Genomic DNA, 12,816 nt, shown 5'->3' on the forward strand with positions numbered 1-12,816 from the left:
CCAAAGGGAGAATGTCTTGGGATGAAATTTATTCATTTTAAAAGGTGGTAGACATTGATGATATTTAACTGCATAAAGCCCAAACTCAGGCCTTGGTTCTGCAATATAGAACTCGATGACTTAAAAGTCACTTGTATGAGACATCTCTTGCACAATTTCTGACCTGCCCTTCCTCACCCATTTCTTTCGTTCAGCTCGGTGGTGAGCAGTTCTCCAGTCACCACCTGACATCCTACACTGCACTCTCGTGCCAAATGTTTCTTGTGCCAGAGGGACATTTGACATCACTTGAGAACCTGCTTACTGTCCATGTGTGCACAACCCGAGATCCTAATTCCATATGGGTTGAAACTTGGATGGATGGGAAATGGGAACCAGAGGACAAATTCCTTCCCTTTCTTTTCTCCAATTGAGAGCCCCAAGGTGCATTTTATGCAGTCTCAGTGGCACCGAGCAATGCTGTGAACTACTCAAAATTGTATCTTTGACCCTTACTCCTCCTTGGAATTATACATCCTAGTAAATTACTAGCACATATGCACTTTATATTATATTCTACCTTATGTGTAATTTAGGCAAAGACATTTGATATCAGAAATAGGCCTTGAAAGCACATCCTCTGGATGAGAGTTTACTCCTGAATTACTAGCAAGCAGAGGAGCAATACGATCTCAGTGAAAAAAGGAAATGAGTGGGGATAACTCAGCCTTTCAATGGCATCAGAACTATTGTGGCTTTCACCTGTGCACAAGTAGGATGACTTAAGGAGGAAGGTGAACCGCTGTGATGTCCATTTGCTGTACACTTGACCATGATGAGAGAAATAAGTATAAAGATGGCAGGCTTGTTTGGTTAACTAATTGAAAGTCTTAAAAATAAAAATGCTAGGCTAAGACCAGCACAGTTTAACTAAAGAGAAGGACATAAGATCTCTAAAGTAACTTTTAAACAGTTCCTCATCTTCTAGAGCTACAGAGAAGTTGGTGTTAAAATCAGATCCAGGTTCAAAATATAAAGGTGGCTGACCTGCAAAGTGTTGACAAATCTCTTGTGTCAAAGTCAGGGTACTCTGGAAAATAAATTAGTAAGATGAACCTGGAATGGGGCATGTGGATAACAAACCTGAGAATCTTAAACTCCAAGTATCCCTTGAACACTCATGAGAGTGTTCCAAACATGCACATTTAAGTTCAAGGAAATGAATCATTTTTCCCTTTGAGGGATTAAGGTCTAAATACACCTAATGGGAAGTAATGCAGTCCAGGGGAATTACTGACTAAGTCTGAGGGTAATCTAGAACATGTGATGGAGAAGGTAAATGATGGAAAGTAATTGCAGCCTATAACCAGCTGTAATGATGGGGTACAGAGTTTGCTGAGTGTTGTTCAGTCACTGTATATGGTATCGCCTTGAAGGGAATGCTGTGGTTCATTGAACTCTTACTTTCCACTCTTGCAAAATAAGTGAGGACCTCTTATTCTCATAAAAATGGTATCCACATATTGTATCATGGGAGCTTACTAAAGTAAAGGAAATAAGTGGAACCTAGTGGTTTTCGGGGAGTAAACTGCATTAAACACCTCAAATATAGTATTTCATATCTACTTTCCTCACCTGTCTTTTGTTCCAGCTGCCCCGATTAGCTCTTGTTGGACACAGGTACCACTTGACTGCACCTGACTTCATGCCAATTCAGCATGCTTCTCAACTAATTTCCTATATGACACTCTCGATTCCATTATGGGAACCCCTAGGTATCCACTCATGCTACCTGGGAGGGTGGAGGAGTTGCAAGCAAAAAGATATGTCTTTTACCAGTGGAAGAGCAGAACCAGTGGATAAATACTCCTCCCTTTCTTCCCCATGATTGGTGTTCCTGAGATGTACTTTATATGGCTAATATAGTACATGCCTGTGGTTCAGACAATTGCTCATTACATCCACCTGGATCAAACCTTCTGGTATTGTGCCACCCTCCTTTCATTCTTAGCCCCCCCCCCCCACCCCCCACCATGTTCTCTGGGATTATATGATGGGAGGTAATGGCAACAAAGATCTCTGCCTCAGATTTCACTTTCAGGGCAACTCAGGTTAAGATATTATTCAATAAATGTGGTTGAATAAATTACTTTAAATGAACAAATAATACCTATTTAGTGTATAGAGAATAAACTAAAACTAAATTTGGCTAATTTTTTCTTTTCTTTTTTTACAATTTAGTGTTGTTTCTGCTGTTTCTCAGATTTTCCTATACGATGCTGTTCTCTTCTCTGAGGGGCGGGAATAGCTGCAATAATTTATTAAATTATTAATCTAAAATGTATGCAAAATATTTTATAATTATGATTATCATTTAATTTCTGTAATAGGAGGAAAACATCAGAAACAGATGTATAGAGTCAAGATAAATAATTTAAATAAAGTATGATACATGTAAAGGATGAAATAGTATGCAATGATTAAAATGCACATTCTGGAAACATATGTAAATGTCTGTAATATGATCCTAGGGAAAAGTCTGGTAAAACATGAATACAGTGTGTGATGTTAATTTTAGAAATATACCAAATATTAATATAATATTAATAAATATTATAGGTATATATGATTTTTGTAGACTATTTTGGATATAATTTTTATATTTTTAAATTTTGTATAATAAAATTATTACTTCTAAATTAGATAAGTAAATACCTTACTACCATAAATAATCTGATTCTTATATTTGCAGTATTTTAAGCTTTTAATAGTTCATCTTTTTCCATGATAAATGATCACAGTAAATGAGCGTTCATCTCTTTCTCACACCAAGTGCTCTCCAGATGCTTTTTTCTCTTCTCAAGTAATGTTCAAAACAGACTGCATCACAGAAATTCAAACACATTGATAGCTAGGCTTACCAATCTTTCCATAATCTGTAATGGAAGGCAAGCAGTATATTTTAAGAATATAACTAGTTGGCATATTCTAGAAATATTATCAATGCTAATATTATTAAATGTAAGAAATCATATCAAGACATTGGTATTACATTTACTTTTCCTAGGTAAGTTTATTTGCATAACAAAATGTAAAGTTATATTCAATGTTATGAGCAAGCATTCTAATGACTCCTACTATAATATACCCATCTGCCAGACTCTTCCTTAATTTCCCATTGATGTTTCTTCTGAGATGTCAGATCTCAGATGCATGGTTCCTTTCTCCAAATCACTCCCTCAACCCCCAATATTTCCTGTCTCTTTGATAGCAAGTTTACACATCCAGCTGCTGTCTACCTAGAACCCGAATTTCATTCTTTTTTTCCTCCCTCTTTTCAACCATTCGAAGACCCATATCTAATACATTAAAAACCACCTTTGGCTTAAAACTCCAAAATATATTTTGAAATAGTTTTTGTATGATCTCTTTTACTTTTATCAACCAAGAGCACAGCTCCAACTCTTACTTTGCTGAAACATAGAGAAAAGAGTTCCACAACATCCTTCCCCTTGTTAAGAGTAACAATATTAGTCTTTTTGAAAGAGAAATCCTATGTGATTAGCCCTTTGTTAAAACAAGAAAACAAAACCATGATCAAATGTGCCCCCATTGCACTTAGGATAACTCACGTGTGTTAAACTCCTTACTCCTCAAGGCTATTGCAGTTCTCAGTGAACTGGTCCCTACCTACTTCTCATATCCCCTCATCTTCCTCTTCCTCTCTGTCCTTCTCTTCCATCTTCTACCACAGCAGCTGGATGTGTAATCAATTCTTGACCAATTCTTGATCAACATAAAATGTGAGGGCTTAAAACACTCTTCTCCACAAATTCATGCACTGGTCCCTTCTCATTAACCATCTCTGCTTAGAGGTCATCTTCTTAAGTAGGTGTTCTCTACCTTGACCACCTATTTAAAGAAGCTTTCCTTTAAAAGTCACTCTCTGTAATGTTCCTGTTTTGTATTCTTTGTAGCATGCATCATAAACTATTAACACCCTATTTTTGAATTTAAATTATTGATTAATTTCTCTCCACTAGAAGATAGACTCCAGCAGAGCAAAGTTTTCTGCCTTTCATCACTTTTGTAATCACCTAGGATGGTTTCTGGCAGCGAAGAAAAAGAGTGAACCTAAAATAAAACAGCAGCCTCCCCTTTTCCTCCTCCTCCCACCTCCTGCCCCTTGTTCCCTTTTCCTACAGTCTGTCACATTGCAATATAAAGCTCATGACGTAAATTTAGTCAAATTAAGAAAATCACTTGATACCTGAACAACTTATCTCATTACAAATAAGAGCATCACTCCTATTTTAAATAATTTTATGTTTTTTTTTTTAATTCTACCTTGTGTTTAATTACATGGAAAGGAAGCCAAGAAAACCTGTAAAGCCAAGGTCATTCTTATGATCCTTCATGAAGGTAGCAGAAAAATTGGAGATTGATGTTGGAAACAGATTGTTGTAAAACGGCCTCAGAATTTCCAAAGAACCGCTACTCTGTTTTCACGTCAACATTTATCAAGGCTCCTGAACTTGTTTGTCACCTACATCAGGTGAAGGGCATTGGAGGGTGCTACTCATGCCTTCCATCCCTTCCCTGGTTGTTTCTTCATGATATGAGAACCAATGTCATATAGCCATTCAAAGTGGGATTGAATATCATGAAATGCTAGGAGACAACTCTGCAGTAAATCAGAGGTAGTATTGTCCAGGGGAAAAAGGAAAAAATGAGGTACTTTTTTGATTTGCCAGAATCACATTATAAAACATGTAAACTAGGTTAAAGAAGATCACTTAACTGCCATGTCTTCTATGTGGCCATTACCATGTAGGAAGCCTGCTTCAGCACATTCCTGAGTTTCTGCTCTCTGACAAAATATCTATAGGCCTTCAACTACCAAGGATAAATTGCAGTGGTAGAGATAAAATCAGTTTGCAGAAATTATGATGATTGCATTCGACTGTGCTTGCTAGCGTCTCTCTCTTTTTCAGTTAATTAGAAAACCATAATTAATAGCTCTGAAAGACTTTTTGACACATTATTTCTGGAAATGCCATAGTCAGCACCAACTAAAGTCAGAGAGAACATTTATTGTTGCTTCCTGAAGCTCAGGCAATAAGAGTTAACTACTGACAACTGATTTGAAAACCAATATTATCATGTGCTCCAAAAGTTAATAATATGGAAATATTTACCTTTTATGCAAATATATTAAAGAGAAAAACCAACTGAAGAAATTACCAGAATGGGCACTGGTTGATATTTCAATCCTGCCTACTTGGTTTGCAAAACCTTAACCACTATTACCTTTGCTCAAAGACTTTTGAAAGTCAGCTCGCTGATCAAGGATGAATGTTAAGATTAGTACCATTAAAAACATGTTCCAGGGGAATACATAGCTAGAAGACTAGAGAGTGAATGTTCTAACCTCAATTGTCTATGTAAGCTCACGTTACAATATAAATATTATTACCAATCTGATTACTGTTTTTCTGGTTTAGTTGTAGAGATTTGGTATTTTATTAACCCACTGAAAGGAAAAAAAGAGTCCACATAGTTCCAAAATGGGGCTATGAGGGCTACAACACTTTATTTAGAATGTCAACTGATTGAAATAGTCACACATCCTCATTACAAGTAATAATAATAATAATAGAGTACTACTATATATATATTCATCTAGAAATCTCTTTTAAATGGCAAGGACTATATACATGTGTGTATACACATATGATATTATATAAGTGTATAGATAGATGATAGATGATAGATGTAGAAGAAAGTGATAAAATATCAATTTACCGGAAGTGTTTTGGAATTCCCCAAGCACAAAAGGAATTGATATTAAATTCTTTCATTTTCTGAAGAATGCCAGGTAACTCTTCTAGCCATTTAGTACTATCCACCACTCTCCTGTGTTCTCATTTTCCTCCTTACCAGCTTACATTCTATGGCCGAATCTTATGGAGACGTATGATGACCCCAACTTCCTCTTTCCTTTTTTCCCCAATAATATGCAGTTGATAAAATCACAGTCCTGCTTAAACCTAACTGTCCAGGACTCCGGCTCAGCTGCTTTGCCCCAAAGCACTTCAGGGCATCGTTGACAGAATTACACCCATCTGACAAGTTGCACTTTAAATAAACAATTCAGTCAGTTGTTCGGTAGAACAGTGAACCTAGACTTTACAAAAATGTCAATGTCATAAAAGAGAAAAAGAGGCTGAGGAACTGATCTCTATTCAAGGAGAGTAAAGAGACATGGTAAATAAAAATAATGTGCAACCCTTGCTTGGATCCTGGGTCAAACAATAAGCCATGCCTACAAAGTTATTATTGGGAGAGTTAGATAAATCTGAGTATAGACTGCATATTAGATTGTAGTATTGTATAAATATTATAAATATAATATATTAACAAATATATTATTTATTAGATAGTATTATAAATATTACATTCTTGAGGGTGGTCATTGTATTGAGGTTATTCAGAAGAAGGTCCCTTTAAAAATGTCAATAAATTGATAGAAGGAGCAGAGGGGTGACAGTTTAATCCATGAACTGTGTAGAAGGGCACTGTTAAAGGACTGAGCAGAGGTGTTCAGTCAGAGCAAGAGAGAAAAGGGGGTGGTGAAATGAACATGAGTCACTAAGAAAAGGCCGACAATCGCCCCAGGACCCCAGGGTCATCAAGGCCTGGACTTTCGCATCTGAATGGAGCAGTGGGGCCAGGTGAGTCCTTGACAACCATTGAAAGGCAAGGAACTTCCTAGAGAACTAGCGTGTTCACTAAAGACATTGAAAATGGGGGAGTTTGAGTGAGTCCTCACGGATCATTCGTAGGTCTACTTTCTACAATGAGAGCTCCTAAGGCAGTTAAGAAGCTTCTAGAATTTAGCTAAGTGTTTCTTTTTTTTAATTAATTAATTAATTAATTAATTTTATTGGCTGTGTTGGATCTTTTTTTGCTGTGCACGGGCTTTCTTTTAGTTGTGGTGAGTGGGGGCTACTCTTTGTTGTGATGCACAGGCTCCTCATTGCCGTGGCTTCTCTTGTTGCAGAGCACAGGCTCTAGGCACGTGTACTTCAGCTGTTGCAACACATGGGCTCAATAGTTGTGGCTCACAGGCTCTAAAGCACAGGCTTAATAGTTGTGGTGCATAGGCTTAGTTGCTCCGTGGCATGTGGGATCTTCCTGGAGCAGGGATCAAACCCGTGTCCCCTGCATTAGCACGTGGATTCTTAACCACTGCGCCACTTAGGAAGCCCAGCTAAGTGGTTCTTAATACTTAAGGCTATTAGTAATCTTGTTAGAAATGTTGACTCGTAAATCTAGAATTGCCTAGGAACCTACATTTTAACCAGGAAAACAGGTGATTTTTATGCAGGTAATAAAGTTTCTCATAAAGAAACAGATCTAATGTATCTTTTTCTATACAGTTTTGCAACAATTCTCAATTTATTATGGTTATATTTTTTTCCTGACCAGATTGAAAATATTCATCCTTACTTTGCATTTCTGGATGCCTGTTAGCACAATGCTCGGGAGGTATGTCATGCTGTATGACTATGTACGATGGCAACTCATCACCTATACATTATACTTATAATTACACAAAGTATATTTATATAGAATGATATTTTTCTGAATTAAAATGACAGTAACTCTGCCAGGTTGGTAGGGCAGGGGCCAACCTCATTTTCCATGTAAAAACAAACTATAGAAACTTTAAATAACATGTTTATAACTTCACTTACAATTTTTCTGGCAGAGAAAATATATTGTTAAAACAAAACCACTTATGTTACTGTGGCTTTAAGTTTTAAATTATTGAATTCACAGAAATCTTGGTTATTGGTTGACAGAATAAACACCTCCTGAGGGCAGGTGCTGCTCTATCCCTAGCATCTAGAAGTACGCTCTGCGAAAACAAAAACAAAAGAGAGAGATAAACAAACAAAACAATGGTGAGGAAAGGAACCAAAGCTAAATGTATAATGATGAAACTAAAATATTTCTAGAATTTTTCCCCCAAAGGGGAAAAGATATGTAGTGTGTCTCCTGTGTTTAAGTGTAGCTTTATCTTCTTATCCAAATATCTTTCCTTAGCTTTAAAAACCCCTAGATGCCTCTTTATTTTCCATTATACTCCATTGTGAAGTACTTTCCTTATTCTGTAGTGAATTTGAATTAAAGTGTCATATGCTGTTCTGAAGAGCTTGTTTCTATAGTGTTCATTACAAGTATGGGCACCCTTTTCAATTTCTGTTGCTGCTGTGTGGTAGAATAGGAGGCAAATCAAATAAATGTGATTATGAGTGTGTGTGCAGGTGAGTATGCTTTATTGACCTACATCCGTACCTTTGTATATGATTAATATTTACCTGTGTCAAGATGTATTGTTAGATATGTCAATGTATTTTATTCAAATGATTAATCAAAGTGAAATGTAATAGAAATATTTTAAGAACCCTATTTATAGCTTTAGGTCATTAACTCCAACTATTTTATGTGTAAAAGAACAGTGTAAAGATATATGCTTAAAACCATATAAAATCTGCTTTGTCTATCATCTTATGAAATAATAAGTTGGATTATATAACAGTTTCTCAAACATTCTTTGGTATATATGTGTGTGAATATGTGAGTCAGTTTTCCCATTTGATCTTAAACAGGAGATATTTTATTGGCATTCATTTGCTACTACAAGGTCCCAGATTACCCTGAGTTCTTCCTTCTTCCCCAGCAAAATTTAGCGTGTTCTCCCCCATAGTAAAAGAAGTTATATTAACATCCTTGTTTAAAAAACGTATTTATGAATCTTGGAAGACATTTACATGGGGGGGGAAGTGGCTTTGGGGATTTTGTTGCATTAAATTTATAATTTTTTTAATCCACATAAATCAAATGTTTTGAAACTTCATGATTCTAAGATTTTTAAACAACTCCTATGAGTAGTTTTCCATATAGAGTATAAATACTGGTATAGCCGATATTAAATGTGCAGTGCAATGGAATAAATGTGTTTTATCTGTAGAGTGTGTACCTGTAAATTGATTTCTAGTCATGTACTGAACTGAAGTTATAGGTTGGTGTGGCTGTGGAAAGAGAAGACCATTACGTAGATATCTACAATAGAAGGGTGGTTCACTGCATTTATTTCTGTACTCTCTACAAAAGCACAGACTTCCCTCCCTACATTTATTCTGCAGCGAAAGAATTAGCAACTAACTGGCCTCAATATTTGAATGAATCCCTTCACTTCAAATAATACAGGGAGACTTTTCCTTTTCAGGAGTAATCAGAGCCATTAGTCCCAAAGACCTGTCACTTAAGAAGATAACCGCTAATTTTGAATTAAAAGCTGTTTCTTACATGCAGTTCTGAAAGACAGTTCCCAACTCCTCAATTGTAATAGTATCATTGTGTAATTTTCATTGTTTCTAATAAAACAGAAATTTGCTGGTACAAAGAAGCCATGGGCACACATTCAATAGATAGACTATTCTTCCAGTGGCTAACAACTAAGGCACTAGTGGTAAAATGAGCTTTGCAAAAACATTAAATATAAGGTAAATTCCTGTATTGACTGCTGCCTTTACATGGTATGACTGGTTAACAACTTAAACACTGTTTAAAAGGTGGAGAAGTGGAAGGCTGTTTTTTCTTCTCTGCGTCTCTCTCTGACACCTAGTAAAGTGAAATGAATATAAAACCGTTAAAATAATGAAGACAATTTGAATAAATAGTGTGAAATATGCAAGGAGGATGACATTATTTAATATTTTCCTATGCTAATCTGCACAGTGTACCATATATGCTTAAGAGAAGAAAAAAGAAAGGGAATAATAACCAAGAAAAATTTAAGAAAAGTGTTTAGAAGAACTATTATCTCAGGAAGCATAAAATATTAAGTACTTGATTTTTCCAAATTGTGAAAAACTTCAAAATGAACAAAAGCTTTTTGAATGTTCTATCTACTGTACCATTCTGAATTATCTCTGCTTTTCATTGTCTTTGAGCTATTTTAGAAATCTGTGGAAAAAATTCATAGTGGTCTGAGATTTCACCAAAAATAAAGAAAAATCACTGTCAAAATAAAACAGTAAAAGAGAAGTTAGGAGAGAGATATAAATCTAGAGAAATTATTAAATTCCTGAAGAAAACGACACCAGTTTCTTCAATAAAACTAAGAACTTGAGGATACAGGGAAGATGATAGTGGTGTCAGCCTACATTTTTAATCTTTTCAACTCCCTGATTTCCCCACTAAAAACGGAGTAAATAAGATAATTTAAAAAACAAAATAATTCATTGACACAATGACTGCATATAACCACCAACCGTCTGTGCAAAACAAAGCAGACCTAAGCAAGTAGTCCATTTATCCACCCGTGAATGGGACACCTCCCCTCCCTGCCGCCGAAGTCTAAGAGGTACTCGCTGGAAAGTGGGAGTGGCCAATGTTAGATCAGCTTCTGATAGGGTGAGGGGTTTTGCATGCTCCAATCCAAGGACCAGTACAAAGTAAACTTGGGAATGTAGTAAATCCGACACCAAATAAGCTTTTTAAAGACAATCCCATACTGAAGAGAAAAGACAGATAAAAAAGTTCAACGGAAGCACGGATTCTAAGGGCAAAGGAAATGGAAATTTCAGAGGAAAACGAGGGAGAGAAAGAGAACTCACACATTCCATTAAGCTATACTTTTGGGTATTGATGAAACGAACAGGAGAAACGCCAGCATTGTGAAATGAGTCTTCTCCTACCTGCTCCCACCTTCCCTTCAATAACGTACTTTCTTCTAATATTTGGGAATGCTAATTTCATGTCAAATAAACAAAAGATAAGGATTGTAGTTAGAGCTTATAAAGCTTTTCTTTTGTTAGAGAAAGGTAATTAAAAAAAATCTCCCAACTCAGAAACCTCTCCAAAGGTAGAAGAGAAAGAAAACAATTTCATTAAATAACCACTAAACTAGGATGTGATGCACATTACAGGCAATCCACTAAGAGACTGGAAATGCAGGAGGAAATCTCACTCTTTATGTAGCCAAGCGGCTACAACTCATTATATAACGTCCCCAAGAGGAGAAAAAACTAGTTCTAAAGTAAAAGGACTTGACAGCACATTTGGCCACGCATAGGTCATCTTAGAGTCACCTGGTAATCTGAGGTGACTATCTGCATTAACTAATTAGCTTCATACAGTGGAAAAAAATTGACAAAATATAGTATTGAAACTTGGCATGAGGCTCCCACCGGAGCTAGGCTCCTCACCTCCCATAGGAACTGAGAGATTGAGGCTCTGTCTCTCTTGAGGGTTACATTTCAAAGAGATGGTTCCGGAATCCTGAAAAAGACATTTTGGGTTCTAAAGCTGGCAAGAGGTTTATTTAGCTTTTTAAAAGGTTTACGTACATTTCAAAGAGACAGAGAAAAAGCTTTCTAAATCAAATGATCTGAGAAAATAGGAGTCTCTTCTTTATTTTCAGCAGGGAGAATTAAATCTTTTTTGTTTGTTTTCTTAGTTACATACTTCCTATTCAATGTAGCAATTATCTACTCATAGAGAATTGATGATAAACGGGTGTCATCTTGGATTATTTGTGTGTGTGTGAAAAATATCTTTTCCAAAACAAACAAAATTTTTTTTGCATTTCTTTTTAATTCCTGGTTTAATGGAATACTGCTGCTGCATTGTCATTCCTGATTCTGCATTCAGTCTGCAGCAAAATGTTATGGTTGAAGCATATGAAGAAAAACATCTGTGCTATGTATGGTATATATCAGAATGGAATAGCATTGGGGTGGCTATGGCCTTAGACCTTGGCAGATGTCACATTGGGGATCCAGGGTTCAGCGCCAGAAGCCCAGTTCAGGTCCCACGGCCCTTCTGGCTCCTGGAAGACGGTAGATTTGAAGCTCATTAATGTGTGGCTTACTCCCACCTTCTGGCTTGAAGTGGTTGCTCTCCTGCACAGCCTGTAAGCCAGCGCCTGTCTCTCTGCACCTGGTCCAGCCTCTAGAACGAGGTACCACCACACTGTGATTCCGAGGCAGGATTGGGGTGGGACAGGGCTTCCAAAGTACTGCGATAGGTTTGTGTGATGGGTGGTGTGAGGCATGTTTTCTACAGGCTAGAATCTGGGATGAGGCACCTCCAATACCAGGGATACCCAGGCATTTCTCATTCCAGGACTCCCTTGCCAGCCCCAGTAGAACTTCGGAAATCCCATGAGATCAAGCTTCCTCTGGGAAAAGTGGGGGAAAAAAAACAAAGTATCATATAATGGATATTGAAGGTGGTTCTCCTGATTACTGTAGAAGAAAATAGAAGTTATTTAATCTGGAATAGATATTGGATCCAGGATAGAACTATGAGAAATTTGGGTAGGTGTGTAAGTTTTCAGACAGAAGGAAATCAAAGGGCGAAACTTGTCTTGGTCTAGGAATTTGTGAGTGTCTGGAATGCTCCTCTAATTGTGTTCAAATTCAAAAAAAATATTAGAACTAATTTCAATGTAATACACTGTGCTAGATAGTTTCCCCAGGGTACTTAGACTGAATGTCTGTGAGTGTGTAGTTATGTATGCCCAAGTGTAATTTTTATGCTCTGTTATAAAAACACACAGCAATTTGCACAATTTGAACACCTCTATAAGGAAGATGACATTATTGCAAAAGAAATAATGGAAGCAGCGCCCTAAAATGTTCAGAATGGAGCATGTAATTACCATTGACATCCACACTACAAGTATTATTCATAGGTACAACTTGTTTACTTTGGAAACTGGGCAGTGTTTGTGGAGTTTGATGTAGGGAAAACTATTTC

The sequence above is a fragment of the Hippopotamus amphibius genome, chromosome 15, assembly GCF_030028045.1.
Source record: "Hippopotamus amphibius kiboko isolate mHipAmp2 chromosome 15, mHipAmp2.hap2, whole genome shotgun sequence".
Classification (NCBI taxonomy): domain Eukaryota; kingdom Metazoa; phylum Chordata; class Mammalia; order Artiodactyla; family Hippopotamidae; genus Hippopotamus; species Hippopotamus amphibius.